This window comes from Lissotriton helveticus, chromosome 2_1 (assembly GCF_964261635.1).
Source record: "Lissotriton helveticus chromosome 2_1, aLisHel1.1, whole genome shotgun sequence".
Taxonomy (NCBI): Eukaryota; Metazoa; Chordata; class Amphibia; order Caudata; family Salamandridae; genus Lissotriton; species Lissotriton helveticus.
The window spans coordinates 530,539,029-530,555,905 of record NC_136059.1 but is presented as its reverse complement, the minus strand read 5'-3'; positions in this window follow the sequence as shown (position 1 = coordinate 530,555,905).

Sequence of the window (16,877 nt, the reverse complement as noted above, 5' to 3'; positions counted from 1 at the left end):
ATGTGTTATTTAAAGCCAACCTGTTTAGTAACCATAAGGATCATGATCAACATAATGGGTCAATGTAGGAGGGGCTGTGACAATCTTTCTCCAACTAAAACAAATGCAATCCCCTGTACCATTCTTACTCACGCTCACAACCCTCTCTCTTGGCAAATAATAGGCCAAAGTCATTCAATGGGATTGGATCTGGAATACCAACATGCTTGGGCACCGAATGGCCCTCGCTGAGCTGTTTGTGTTTAGCAACTGATCATATATATACAGTAGCAGCACAATTGATGTACTTTATTAGAAATATTTACATTTTGGTACCAATCATTCGTACAATACAGTGCAGTATTTATCACCAGTATCTGATCTGTCTCCCAGTTTAGTGAAGGACTTTCTAAGAGATTACAATTGTATATAATGTGACCCACAGATGCCAGTGGCTTTAGATCAAAGGTTCAGAGTTGAGCAAGGAAAGATGAAGAGTTGGGCTGAGTTCCAGTCAGGTATAACTATAATATGATGTACCAAGAATAGAAAGATGCAGAGAGGACTGTACAGGCAATCTGAAAAATCTTCATCAACAGGCAGTTAGGGGATGCACACATGTGGCTTGTAGTCACTTCTTTCAACAAATGGGCTAATGAAATGCTGGTGTTCAGAAATGCCGGATGCAGGGAACTGAGTACCTTTGTTGGCAATATGAGGGGCCTGAGAAAGTTAACAAAAGGCCTGGTAGTGCAGTGCTCCTCCTATCTTTAGTGGGGGGACATAAAAGTATATCAATCGTGTTGCAGTGGCTGTATACTTATGATCAGATAGTAAACACAAACATTGGCACTAGGCTCAGGTTTTCTGGGCTACGGAGACCCCAGAGGTAATAGATCTCTTCAAGAGCACTAGTAGTCCACAGTGTGGTTCTAGGTAGTTTGGATTACTGTAATGCCTTACTGCTTAGAACTCCGGACTATTTGATTAGTCGGCTTCAGAGGGTCCAATCAGCGGCAGTCAGATTGGCACTGAACAGGCCAAGAAGGGCATCAGTCTCATTGGCACTGAAAGATCTACACTGGCTACCACTTAAACAAAGAATACAGTTTAAGTCTCTTTGCATTGTTTTTAAAGCCTTTGGTCTGGCCCCTCTGCAAAGAGATTAACATGGTATGCCCCTGGGAGAAGTTTGTGCTCAGCCTTTGCCAATTTGGCATGTGTGACCAGATATAGAAAAACTAGCCACGGAGGATAGGCCTTTTCCCTTGAAGCAGCCCGGCTCAGGAATCAACTTTCGGTCAGCTTAGGTTCCTCGACTGATTTACTGCAGGAAGTGTCTTGAAATTTGCCTCTTCCCTAACAACATTTAATGCTGGTTTGTATGGCTAAACATGTTCACACTGCAGGAAAGTGTTTCCTTCCCTTAGTATATACAATAGCGCCAGGATACATGTTGGGTAACAGAGTCGCTTTAGAAATGTGATAGATAAATAAATAGGCAAAATAAATGTGAATATATTTATCTCCTTCAGCCTTACAGTCAATAATCTGTCAGCCCACCTTTTCTACCATATAAAAACACAAAATGAAGGCATCGCATTGATTGGCTAGTGGCAGCAGTGGGAGTAATTAGGCAATTGCCTGATCCTTTCATTTAATTGGCAAATTATCTGCCAGGTTTTCACTCCTCCTCCGTCCTTCTTTTAGACGTTTTGGATTTCCTCAACTAAGAACAACAAAGGGCATAGCCTGCTTGGGCCTTTTGGCCTCTCCAAGAGGCCATGCCTGTTACGAACCCAGCTCCTCAGACCTTTACTTCTCAGCATGATCTCAACAATACATTTGAATTCCGCTTGCATTCCCACAAACTGTTCCTACCTTCTAATGTAACCATATTCACTGCAAACCTTCAGTCCATCTGTGCTTGCCTAGTTACACACAAGCTCATCAGTATCTCAATCATCATCTCACACAACAAAAACTCAGAAAAGAGATTGCATTCCATGCTCAGCAATGCTACTTTCAATGTGAAGCCCACTATAGATATAACAAACAGCACCACAATACAGAACCCCCAAATGCAATCTTCCTGACAGAGACATACAGCCACCATCTCCCAGTTGATACATATTCCCATTGACAGCACCATCCAGTGTATCTATTTCCCCAGAAGAGCAGTAGGAATTATCAAAGTCACCACTGTCATCCTCAATTCTTCCTGGCCAGCTATTCACCAGTAGCAGCCATAAAACAGCATAGACAAGTTCTTCTCCTTCCACTTCCTGAAGCCGGCGGGACAATGATTATCTTTTACCTGAGGTATAAACCAGCTGGACTCATCCTCACCCTCACCTCTAAACTATCCAAACTCAGCACTATGGCAATGATGAGTCACTGGAATTATCATCCTGTCGGACGTCCTTGCTGCTGTACGAAAATTTAGGGCATCACTTGTCAAAAGAAACTCACTAGGATGAAGTACAGATGAAAGACCTAGAGGATATGGCATCCAGATGCACATTGGAAACTGTACTGATAAACTGCATGGAAGAGTTTTGTAATACTTCCTGTAAGGAATATGAGGGTTATGTATGGCAGTAAGAGTATATAATCAGCTCAAACAGATGTTTTTTTCTTACAACTGTCTTTTTGTTTTTCTTTGATGTGGTACCAGTTCACACCGAACTTCCCTCCGATGCATGCTTGTTGTTTATTGCATACTGTTTGATTCTCCCTTTATTTACTTCATTGTTTTCTTCAGTCTGTTCCACACTCTTCTGATGTCCTACTGCTCCATCCTGTTCCACCTCCTCTTGGTCCACCGTTGAGGTGCTCTGATTCATGCTGTGGGTGACATGCCCCCTCTCGCCTACAATGGAGAGAACATATGATCAGGATTTTATATGCCACTTGATATTGTTAAGATAGAAACCTGCTCTTCATAGTAACTGTAATGTATTACAATCAACATCAGAGTAAATATTTTTTAAGCTGAGTTCATGCCCTGTTTATACTTTCCCTATCCCTTCTTCTCTGTTTCCTTAGAGTATTGTACATAGTACTTGATCCTTTACTATGTCATTTTATTCACGCTCCAAAAAAGGCACGGGACAACATCTGCACCCATCGTAAGGCCTACTGACACTGCTAGAACTACATCTTCCTCGTTGGTATTAACCTCCATGGGGACACAGCAAACGACACCCTGAAGGAGGTCTCCCTCGCCCTTCTGGAGATGGCCCATACTAAACAGTTTAACACACTGCTCAGATAAACCAAAGAAAACATCCTGCACTTGATCCATTTATCTGAACGCAAAGCAAATCTGCTGTGCCCCATAATACATAGACTTGATGAACCACATCACAATTGCTTTTAGTAGCTTCAACTCCAAACCTAATGACATCTAAAGTCAGCAAAATAACTGGTTTACTTATTTAGGATCTTCCCGTCAGTGCTGTCCCTGAGATAATAAACTCTACAGTAGCCTCATCTGATAAGGTCTCTAATGTAGATGCTTGGTGTACATTCTGAACCTTATTCCCATGGCTCAGACAGATACCCACACTCCTTTTAAAACTTGCTCCTTGACAGTTAAGACTTCCATCTTATGGGACACACAAGAACTCGAAACTGCAAGTATTGCAATAGAAGGCTGCAGAAAAAAGTGGTGCTGAAGTTAATCTCAAGAAGATGTCTTCCTTTTGAAAATCTGTCATGGATCTGATGGGAAACTCATGATGGTGGACAAGGCTGCACACACCACCATCAGAACCAGAAAAGCTTCTAGTCCTTGTCAAGGCCATCAGGCATTGTGTCCAGCAGGTTCAAGTTTCACATTTAAATTCTCAAGGTCAACACCTACAACAACTTTGTCAATGCGAAATGTAAGAAATTCAGACTACAAATTGACAGCATGAAAGTATGAACCTACATCCCTGTGGTACCACTTACAATGCAGGGAAGTGTAATTGCTTTAATGTGAATTTAAAATACAATAGAGAGGCAACTTCGATTGCAGGAGGCACGAATCAAACATGCAGAACTATTGAACAACTACAAACAATTGATTACCGTACCTATACCCAAAAGCAACATGTAGAGACAGATAGGGTCGGGCCATTAATTGAACGGATAATATGAGACACTCCATCCCCTACCCCTATACACGAGGTGCACACACTAGAGGGAAACACGGTACATACACAAGCTGACATCAACAGGGCTTTCCAAAATTATTATGCAGCATTATATGCTAATCCTGCAGAAACACAAGAAGAGGACTTAACTGGCTTCCTTGAGGGGTTAGAGTTCCCCCAACTTGCTGATATACAAAAGAGAGAACTGGCTAAACCAATAACAAAAACTTAAACCAGGTTGGCTATAAAAGACCTCCCCGTATTAAGATCCGAGGACTTGACAGCCTACCTGCAGAGTTCTAAGTGACCTTTTCAGCAATACTAACCCCCCATGTTGAAAAATGATACCAGGCGACATTTAGTGCGGTTTCCCTGCTCCCCATTACAAGACAGGCTTTGGTCACTTCACTCCTAAAACCTGGTCTGGATCAACAGAGATGGGGGGATACTGCCCCCTGCCCCTATTAAATACGGACTATAAAATCCTTAGTAAAATACTAGCTAGCAGACTACTAATTTATTTGCCCAGATTAGTGCATATGGATCAATGTGGTTTTGTTCCATGCAGAAGTACCTCACTAAATATTAGGTGGCTGCATCAGATACTCACATTAACACCCTCAGAAGATGCAGAAGCTGACAGTATCTCATTTGACCTGCGTCAAGCGTTTGATTCACTACATTGGAACTATATGTTCCATGCTCTCTCGTTCTTTGGCATACTGCAGGAATATATTCGTTGGTTGGAACTGCTATATACAGACCCTACAGCACGGACCCATACAAGTTCCCATATTTTAAGGCCATACGAGGTGGCTAGGGGTACCCGGCAAGGTTGCCCATTATCACCCCTGCTATTTGTATTAGCACTTAAACCATTGGCTGCTAAGTTGCGAAGAGTAGCACAGGATACAGGTATCAAGCTCGGGAACACAACACATACACTGTCCACATATGTGGACGATATCATATTATATCTTAACAATCTCCGAGGACCCAATGAGCCCCTCCCAACGGTATTTACGCTCTTTCACATACTATCCGCCCTCCCCCTTAATGAAACTAAATCATATGCCTACTTTTTTAGAGATACTGAATGATCAGACCGTGTTCGATTTGGGCCTTGGTCATTCACTGTAGCACCCACCACATTTAAATATTTAGGTTTACAAATCTACAGAACACCACAGGACATGTTGGAGAGTAACCTGGGGCAAGCAGTCAAAGTGCTAAAAACACAAATCGCATTCTGGAAATCCCTACCATTATCAGTGGCAGGCAGAATCACAATTTCAAAAGGGATAATGATTGCTTTATTACTTTACAAATTTGCCGATTATTACCCCAACACGCATGTTCCAGATGCTAAACACAATGCTGACTGAATTGGTCTGGGCCAATTGGTCTTGCCAAAACACAATTGAGGTAGCTATATCCTACTGGAAAAAAGCGATCCAATTCACCAAAGGAAAAAGTCCATATACTCCTAATATCCCACTGCTGGGGATTCCCTCACTAACAGGGATGCTCTCCAATATAAATCTGGCTACCTAGACAGACAAAGGTGTTACTACAGTGGGAATGCTATACTCAGATCGCCTGCCTATGGATCACAACACGTTAGTGAGGGAACAAGGGGTTCCTAACACACCATACTTACTACATGCTAGTATTAGCAGATATGTGCGAAATACCTGGTCTCCTGATGGTACAGAACCCCTAACAAATGGACTCATCCATATGTTATATCTCATGGGTAATGGAAGCTTCCTGGTAAAATGGCTGTACAGAAGCATCTGATCACAAGCCGCGGTCCCGCTACACGGACTTAAAACTAAATGGTCTGAAGATATTGGACGTACTATTGCGGATAAGGAATGGGTTAAAATATTGGAATGTTCCAAGAAGATCTTGAGAAACACTAAATTTAAACTAATACGATACAAGATAGTGCACAGGGCATACTTGACTCCATACAGATTGAACAAGATGTTCCCTGACACAACGGATGAATGCCCTAGATGCCATATGCAGCCGGCTAGGCTTCTACACATGATATGGACCTGCCTGAAATTGATACCCTTTTGGGAGACAATTTATAAACTTGTAAATGAAGTGGCACCAGCGGTGGGGACGGACAATGTAGAATACTATATACTGGGAGTCAGTAATCACAAAAAGTCACAGGGCAACCAAGCCAAATTTGCTAATTTATTATTAACCCCTTCGACGCTCATGACGAGCCCAGCTCGTCATGGAGTTTCCATTGACTTCAATGGAAATTACATTCAAAGCCATAAAACACCTTAGCATCCAAGTGGTTAATACTGGCAAAAAGAGTCATCACAATGCCCTGGAAGTCTGCACAACCCCCGACGGCGATATCATGGAATGAGGAAGTAGTGCCCTGGAGAAAGGCTGAAAGTATGGAGATAAGGAGGGAAGAAAATAGGGGACTTAGGAAACACTTAATTTCCATGGAATGGGATGTATTATTGAAACAATTTATATCTGTTAAACAATCATTGCACTGAACTATAACTATGTTCGATTTGTTACTGAAATATGTGACGAGTACACTGCCTTGGTAGATAGTATTCACTGTTGCTACAGTTACGGAGAGTCTGGTGGGGAGAGAGAGAGAATTGATAAGTTGATATTATCAGGTAGGAGGGTGGGTTTGGATTGTTGGATAACTGATTGATACACACCCTGTATACAATGTTTAATTGTAATAATGTGCGGTGCTCTTCATTAAAAAATCCAATAAAATATGTAAAAAAATTAAAAAAGAGGCAACTTCGAAAGAAAACTTAGGAAAAAGCAATGTGCTAGATGACTTACAATACTTTCTCATGTAAACAATTTGATTTACATTTTGTCCCTACACCCATATACATAATATAAGACAAAGTATTAAAATACACTGATTATAACGGAACAGCCGTTGCTGAGAACAAAGTGTCACCAAGTCTGCACTATACAACATTGTTCATTATATTCTTTAAATCACATTGTTTGTATGAGAAAGTAATGTAAATTATGTCTGTATATGTTGGCAGCCACGAAGAAGCCCATAAATGGGTGAAATGCGGTTGCTGCGCTTAACTGTTTTCTACAATCAGAAGATTTTAAATGAAGAATTGCAAAAATCAAGGAAAAGGGCTCTCAATGCATCTATTTCTGTTGATCATCTAGCACATTGCTTTTGCCTATGTTTTCTTTCGAAGTTGTCTCTCTATTGTGTTTCAAATTTGAATTATTTATGGCTTAAATTGGTGGCTAGCCCAAGTGCGACGGGTATACTCAGACTTGAGTCCCGTGCTCTCCATGCCACTGGAATCAAGCTATCCTGGCTGAAGAGGGGTGAAACCCTGATACCGGTCCTAGGATGCTTGTTTCCAGTCCAGGGAGGACTTGGCTTGGCAGTTCGGGCTGGACTGTTCCCATGAGGCACAGGGTCAAGATTGATGTGCATATGGCTGGGTTCAAAATGGAATGGCATGGTGAGCAAAGAAAAGATGGATTCAGACCCAGATCTCTGTACTGGGGTGAATGTATGACATTGTTCTGCATTCTTTCCATTAATAGTTCTTTTTGCATTTGTCACCCCGAGTGGGATGGGTATGCTCAGAAATGAGTCCCGTGCTCTCCATGCCACTGGAATCAAGCTATCCTGGCTGAAGAGGGATGAAACCCCGAAACCGGTCCTAGAATGCTTGTTTCCAGTCCAGGGAGGACCTGGCTTGGCAGTTCGGGCTGGACTGTTCCCATGAGGCACAGGGTCAAGACTGATTTGCATTTGGCTGAGTTTATACTGGAATGGCATGGTGAGCAAAAAACGATGGATGTAGGCCCAGATCTAACTTCTGGGGTGAATGTATGACATTGTTCTGCATTCTAACCATCAATAGTTATTTTTGCATTTGTCACACCGAGTGGGATGGGTATGCTCAGACATGAGTCCCGTGCTCTCCATGCCACTGGAATCAAGCTATCCTGGCTGAAGAGGGGTGAAACCCTGAAAGCGGTCCTAGGATGCTTGTTTCCAGTCCAGGGAGGACCTGGCTTGGCAGTTCGGGCTGGACTGTTCCCATGAGGCACAGGGTCAAGACTGATTTGCATATGGCTGGGTTCAAACTGGAATGGCATGGTGAGCAAAAAAACGATGGATTTAGGCCCAGATCTCTGTAGTGGGGTGAAAGTGTGACAATGTTTTGCATTCTGTCCATCAATAGTACTTTTTTCTTTTTGCATTAGCTGTTTAAGGTGGGCCACAACAAACTGTACTTAAACAAATATAACACACGTGGTTGTGCAGAAAACGGGTGCCCTGGCCGCCAATACATGTTCAGCCTCATTGCTTTAATGCACTTTGAATTGGCAAACTCTCAAAAAGTTTTGACTTACTGAAGGCCACTTCCTATGAGGAAGCATCCAATAGTTAAATCCATCATTGGTGAGGTCCTCTTGATTAACGTGTTGTTGCTTGCAAATCAGAAGCATAAGCCTTTTGTGTACATTAATTTTTGGCAATCGAGCTCTATGCTACCTGAGAGGGCAGCCTTGGTCTCATGATCTGTTTTGTAATTGCTTGCAAATCATGGTGTGTAGATTTAAGCTTTTTAGTCAGGCAAGCCCTTCCCCAGGTCACACATTAGCCTTGATCTCATGACCTATTTTGTGATCTTCTTTTCTGGACTAGAATAAGTTACCTTTCAAAACTTTACTTATGTCCATCTCAATATGAGAGGACTTGTGCTGTGTCTTTCGTCTGCTCATAGTGAGCGAGAACCTTACCAAAAATATACCTTTGGCAGCATCTTAGTCAATGTTAAAAGATTTAGCACTACTAATCCTAATGATTTTTTACATACATATTTACCATAAATCAGTCTCTGAAGAAGAAGCCTTTCTCTGGATTATGAAAGATTAATCTATTCTATGTCTTTTTTCGTAATAGACATTTTTTCTTGCATGTGCATGTATTTTATACTCACTGTCTGGTTGATATTCTAAAACCTCACGATGCCCCATTTGTTTGACACTATTCTATTCGTAAAAAGAAGTACCAACTCCAATGGGGTTACTCTGTCACAACTGTGAAGGACATCCCTTCCACTAAAATATAAACCCCATTATATTCTATGGGATTTATATTTCAGCGGACAGGATATCGTCACCATTGTCACGGAGTAACCCGCTAAGATCTAAATCAAGCCTTAGTTAGGCTTCAGCTGGGTTTGGCAAAGGAAAAATATAGTTATGTACTAATGATGATGGGATATGCCCCTCCAACTGATGGGGGCTGTAATTCTCTATTAAAATTGTTCCAGGAAATTACCTAATTTGGATACGCTCAAACAGAGGGGTTCTTGGTTGGATTAGGCAGGTTTGCCCTTATTTGAACATGCTCATTGTTCACCTGATTTGGAAAAGGTCTGCTAACTTTCACTTGCTATGCTTTATAAAATTGAGGGCGTTCCAAGTTTTTACTCTGGCATTTTTGGTACATGAAATCATTTAATACTTTTTGGAAACACGTTTGTTTATTTTTATATGTGCTTAAAAGACAGAAATAATCAACGGGGAAATCGTTTTCCCCCCAACGTTTTCTGTATTTATGTGAGTTTTGGAAGGAAGATGTTTTCAGCTAATATTTATATTTTGATTCAATTTATTAATAGGAACAGAACTCGAAAAACGTAAAACATACTCTGCAGTTTGTTGTTTTTGAATAGCTTGAACTCTTTGATTGACTGAAGAAAACTAAAGAATTAGAACTCTACCTAAGAAACTGAAAACACCCAATTGAGAAATAAACCCACATTCAATTCTCTTGCTAATGCGGGCACAGACATGGATGTATTTTTACTTTCGCATACCCTGATTTGTTGATGAACACCTTACCGGTATGTTTTTCTTTTTGCTTTATTAGCGCTAGCTCTAATATTAATTTGTTTTTTTATGTATGAAATTCCAGATGATAAGTGCACAGTTGCCATTTTTGACTTAATTTTTGAATGATTTAAAAATTAGGTAACTTGTTCGAATGGGATAGTTTGACTTACTAACAGGGTTTTGTGCAAAAGGTATAATTTTCATTATTTTTGCACAGCACTGTGCTAAATTTCACAGGATCAGCTGTGGTAGGCAATAATAGAAACACACCACTTTTACATTGGAAATAAGTCTCTCCTTGGCAGTTCCACATGAAAAGCTTGAGAAATTACAATTGGAAGTCCAGATTTACAAACACATTGCGTTGGGCTTGTGCTACATTTTTACCGCAAACTGGACGCAAAGTGTTGTGGTGGGATTTACAATCCAACCCAAATTGAGATTTGAGTTGGATTGTTACACAAAGTAACACAAATCTGTGGAATGCTCTGCCTTGTATTACTTTGAATCAAGGGGGCATTTCATGCGTGCCAAGGGGTCATTCAATGCAACCACCCTTGGATTTTAAGGCAAATCCCTATCTATAAAGAATTGTAGGGAGGGATTTGCGCCAAAATCCTGTGCCTACACTATGCTGGCGTAACAAGGAGAAATTGTATTTTTCCTCGTTTTCCCCACTGTGCACATGTGATGCATTCTACACCACATATACCAAGTGGGAAATGCCTTAAGGCATAGCTTTTGTACCGTGAGGGACCCCTTCCACCACATAACCCATGCTTCTCACAAAGCAGACACACTTGCACTGTGGTGCAAGGGTGTCCGTAATGGTGTGTGGCAGCCAAATGTGCACCAGCACAGGGAGAGAGCAGAACAGCACAATTTCTTGGTAAATATAAAAGTGGCGCTGGCAGGCTTTGCGAGCACTTGCAAGAATACTTCACTCCGAGCAAATGACCCCGTACAAACAAAACTACCAAACACACAGCATGTTAATTGCAATCATCTAGAAATAAGGAATGCATTCTAGAAAAAGAAAAAACTTACCCGAATAGCAAGTAAAAATAAGCTTAACAAACTCATCCTCAGCAAACTGCCAACAAATTAACATTAAAAATGAAACTGGTTATTCAATATGGCCTTTTTTAACTGTAGCCATACTGTTGAGTATCCTGGCATTTGCTCGACCCAATGCGTGCCTTGTTTGGCCAGAAAAGCCAGTTAAAAGATTTTAAAGTCAGCCAGGTTTACCCTTCCTTGATTTTTGGGCCTTCTGAGTGTTTTCAAAGTTATCCTAGCCTTTTTAACCCTCCAGGGGAATTTTGTGCACATTTTATCTAACTTTTGGTGGAATTCTTCTGTTAGAAAGATAGGTAGCAAGGGGAAAAACTCAGCTTCGACACTTGGATAAAAAAGGGCATCTCGCACCCCTATCAGCTAGAAGCGGGCGCCTCAGGGTTGTCATTCGCAAGCCTGAAAGCATCGCACCAACTGGAAGACATCAACCTCTACAGATTCCTAAAGATTAAAACTGCCATAATAAAATCCAAATTAATAAACACCCTGCCATCAATCTTTAAATACTTAACTAGTATAAACAAACTGGGTCACCAAGCCTCACTCTTATACCAAACCCTCAGCCCACAAAACTCACAAATTAATAATAAAATGAAAGAGTACTGGGACAGCCACACACAGCCACCCTTAAGCGACCGGGAATGGACCACACTATGAGCCTCCGCCTCCCATAATAAGATCCTGGCGCAGACTAAACTGTGGCTTCTACACAAAACATACTGGACCCCAGATCGTTTGCCAAACTGGGCCTCAGAGACAGCCCTACATGCTGGAACTGCAACGCAGCCAAAGGAGACCTGGAACACCTCATCTTTCTGTGCCCGACACTCAAGGGGTTCTGGGGAAAAGTATTTGACTTTATAGACAAGGCGCTCAATTGTAAGATAATAAGAGACTTTGCCTCACTCACCATGGCATTCATCCGAACCGATCTCTCCACAGAGGGAGAAAGAGAGCTAATGGACCTACTTCTAACTGCTGCAGTCAAGTTAATACTCACGAACTGGAAGGACACCTCTAAAACATCATACAGGGGATGGCTCAGCTGGAGCATCCATCTAAGAGGAGCCGACTTCCTGGCTTTAAGACTCTCACCCTGGAAGGACTCCTCCAAGAACCTATGGGAGGCATTGGATAGCAGCTTGGCCACATATGATCCACCATGATACCCTAATGACTGAACGACCTATGGTCCTATGATTTATATGTCACGTCCTTTATGTTTGCTAATACTATCGGATTTGCTCCTGTAATAAATATCCTTCTCTCTATACTCTATACTTATTCACACTTTCCTCTCCTCTTACGCTATTCTCATCCTACCACTAATGTATAACCAATAAAGGAGTGCATCCGGAAAAAAAAACACTTTTCTTTTGGTGAGGATGTAGGTCTGCAGTACAAATGGGGCTCACTATCTCAGACAAATCATTGTTTGGCCAGCAATTCTTGAGAACCTGTTGTGTGGAAAATAAAGAAACAACAAGGTGGAAAAAAATGAAACTGGTGCTTTATTTTAATCCAATAGAAAATAAAGCACCTGCTCCATATTATAAAACACCCCTAACGGAAAATCTGCAAAACAGTGTGAACAAGTAAAAAGAACACACTGCTTCTTTGTAATCCCATTTACTAACATTGGCATTTCATGTGGATTATAGGTGAGCAGCCAATACAGAGTTGTAGCAGAGAAGGTGTGTTTCACTTTAATGACACTTCCATACAGATGTATCTTAGACATAAAAAAAGGATCGGGGGTGTGTGCAATGTGAGTGCGTCAAAGAGATTAATAGGTGTGATATTGATGAGGAGGTGCTGTTGTGTGACACAATTTAATACACACATCACTGTCACACATGCCCATTTGTGTACAGTGTGCCTGTGCAGTATCAGGTATTTGGACAAGGAAGGCATCATACAGATATATTTCGGATATACGTGTAAAACAATCCCACCAGGGTCCCAGAAAATATGTTTGGCCAAGGGCCCCCAACACCCTTGCCTGGACCATGGCGGGTGTTAGACCTGGCATCTTTGGCGTGGTTTTCCATGTCTTTTAGCCTCTACCTCCTGTATTTTTGACGCTGTGCTGGATTTCGTTTTTGCTGGTTTAGATGCTTTGGGCACTTTGCCACTGCTGATCAGTGTAAAAGTGCAAGTGCTCCCTGAGTAAATTGTTATTGTAATTGGTTATCCATGATTGGCATATCTGTATCACCAAGATGTCCCTAGTAAAGTGCACTGAGGGTGCCAGGGCTGGTGATACAATGCTACTAGTGGACCTGCAGTACTGATTGTGCCACCCACATGAGTAGCCCTAAAATGGTGTCTCAGGCCTGCCACCGCAGTGCCTGTGTGCAGTCTGTGAACTGCCATTTCAACCTGGCCAGTGTCCCCACAGACCAGGCCTAACCCTTCCCTTTCTGTACACATTGGTCATCCCTATGGAAGGCTCAAGGTACCCCCTTGGGCAGGGTGCAGTGTATGTGAAAGGCAGAGCATGTACCAGTGCAGGTGACATGCTCTGGTAGTGAATTACAACCATTTGTGTTTTTCACTATTGTAAGGCTATCTTGCCCATAGGCTATCATGCGGAATGCTGGCTACAGGTGTTACCTGCATATCTTCCCATAGGAGCAAGATAGGCCCTAAAAGTCTGGCATCCCTGAACTCTGAATTTAATAACACATCTTTTAGGAAAGGTGATTTTTAAATCCTGTGTTTGAGAACAGCACTTTTAGAAAGTGGCTGTTCTCTTGTCTGGCCTTTCTGTGTGCCTTGGCCTGTTTGTGAATTGACTGTCTGGTTTGTGAGTGACAGGGGCTGGGTGGCTCCCAGGGGCTGAGTGGGCCATCCCTGGGCTGAATGGCTCCATCTGCATCTATAGTGGTAGGAGGGGGTAGTACATGGGCCTGTATAGGGCTGTGCCTGCCTTCCACCTCCTGCTGGGTGGCTGACGACCCTGCCCCTCTCTCTGAAAGGAAAAGAGAGGCCAGGAAAACAAAGTGCTCAAGGAACACCCAGAACTGGTTCAGATGGGGCTCAGAGCCCTCCTGCACAAAGGGAACAAAGACTTTTAGGGGTATAAGTATAGGACCCCAGACTACAAAAAATAGATCATCCTGGAATCAAGAAGGAACCCCTGCCAAGGAGAAAGCTGGAAGACTAAAGAAGAAAGACTGTCCTGCTGTGTGTTTGAGGGGTGACCTGCAGTTGCTTTGCTGCCAAGGAGAGGGGAAGGACTTTGCTTTGTGCTGTGTCCCCTTGCTTGAAGAGATCCCCAAGGGCCTGAGTTGAGCTGGCTCCCTGTTAAGAAGTCCCAGGAACAAAATGACTTCACCCCCTGCTTCCATGAACTCTACGGAGAGAGTTCTGTCCTTCCTAGTGTGCTTGGGCCAGTTGTGGTGCCTCTGGAAGTTGTACCTCTGTTTCGGAAGCTAGAAAAGAAGATACTAAATACTTTCTGTAAAGTTTCACGCATCGCTCGCTTGCGGAGCGCATCCCCGTCAGTGCGAGGAAATTCCCGCCGCCGCGAAGATCGATATCGTCCCAGCTCCTGTTGCCGCTGCAGAACCGACGCATCCTTTGCTTGCGGAACGCATCGCTACGGTGCGGGAAAAGTACCATTGCTGCGAGTATCGTCGCAGAGCCTGTCGTCACTGGGTGAGATCGTCGCTCCGCCTGCTTGTGGACTGCATCACGTCGCAGCGAGAGTCATCGCAGAGCCATCACATCGAGGGGCCGCGAGAGGAGAAGATCGCTGCCGCACCTGAGATCATCGCCGTCCCAAAGATCGTCGATTCGTACTTTTTGGGAGACGCTTCCTACGAAACCTGTGCACCGGAATCCATACAAGGTATCGCCTCCCTCCCCATACAGACCGGATTCGTCGCAACACGCCCGCTGCATCGAGTGGGGTTGTCGCATCACCTGCCAGGGTCTCAGGAGTGACGCTTCGCTTGTTTTTCAATGCTGCAGCTTTCACTTGGAACTTTTGTCGCATCTAAAGGTACTTTTGGCTAAAACATGACGCAACTGTGGATTATTTTAACGCAATCTTAAGAACTCTTTTGAAACCATATTCTTGAACTGTGTATGTTGGATTTTTGTTGTTTTGGTCTTGTTTAGTTTAAATTAAATACTTCTATTTTTCTAAAATGTTGTGGAGTCCATTTGTGGTGTTTTCACTGTGTTATTGTGAGTGTTGGTACAAACACTTTATACATTGCCTTTGATAAGCCTGACTGCTCGACCTAAGCTTCCAAGGGGGTGAGCAGGGGTTGTCTAGTAGTATAACTTACTCTGTTTCATCTTTGACGGTGTGGGTTTTGGATGCAATCAAACATGTACAGCAGCGGCAAGATGTGTAAGATCGGCTCCATGGTGGCACAGGATGCATAGAGGTGAGTATTGGCATTTTATCCCTCCCCTTCTGTCTGCTCAGACCAAGGGCACGCTGTCTGTAAGGGAACTCTGACTTGGGCCGGGGGTAATACTGGTGGTCCGAGCCTCTGACAGGGTCATCGGCCTTTTCCTATGCTGCCCTGGTCAGATTTGCCTGGCAGTGGCAGCCTGATCTCAGCTGTCTTTTATCTATGTAATCACATGTATTGTGATAGGGTGGTCGAATTTTCAGCGACGCTGACACCAGGGCATTTTTGGGACTGCCGAACCCGTAATCAGGCCTTTAGTGTAGAATATTCTGCACAATTTGCAGTTGAAAAAACATGTAGCCTATGTTCCTGTCACAGGAGTAGCTAACCACTACAATTACTAATAGAAAGCCTTTTCTACCAACAAAGCAAATACAAACTATGCCCCCTACTGGATTATTTTGAAGACACTTAGGTAGGCAGACTGAATCGTTCTGGACACCGATGCCAGCCTAAATTCCATGTACCATGGTGGAATGTCTATGACAGCACCTTGGCAAAGGAAGCCAAAACACAATGCTTTCCAATCCACCATAGGCAGAACCCAAGCTACACTCTATACCTTTATGGAAGCATTACAAAAAGTGCAAAACTACTCACAACTATGAATGGAGCAATCTGTTAGCCAAATGGCCTCTAATCTTAGCAAACAAACTCAAATAATGTATGACATGCTACAATTTAAAGTCAAATTCTTCATAAACAACAATGGAGTAGATTACTGAGAAATAATAGCCAAAATCAAATTATAAAATAAATAGAAACTTACCAAAGTCCAAAAAACTGTCCCAAAATCGAAACTGAAATACCAAATAATTTTTTACATACATAATAATAAACATATTTTTATACATCAGTCTAAAAGTTAAAGAAAACTCCAATGTTAAGACTGAGATAATAAAACAATATATACATTATTTAAATGAAAAAGGAAAACTCATCATCTAAAAGAGTAAAAAACCAACTCAATCCATTACATACAATAAATACAGCACATAAACCACCCAATCCCAAATAATAATCACATGATATCTACACAATTAATAAAATATAGCAATTCCCACCCAAACAAAATTAAATAAATAAAACTCACTGTTCTGTAGCAGCATATCTTCCTCTGTATCGACGTAGTCAAAAATAATAATCCATCAGAAGTGAGAAAAAGTTAAAAAAAAAGTGATAATAAAACAAATCTAATAGAGATCCCTCTATGCAATATAAAGTATCTAACATACATATAAAACCTGAATAAGTGTTTTGGAAATCAAAGTAAAAAGCATGATTTGTTATGAACAAAAGTGATTTCCTTTTAAAAAAAGAAACTGAAACTCCCATTGCCCATATG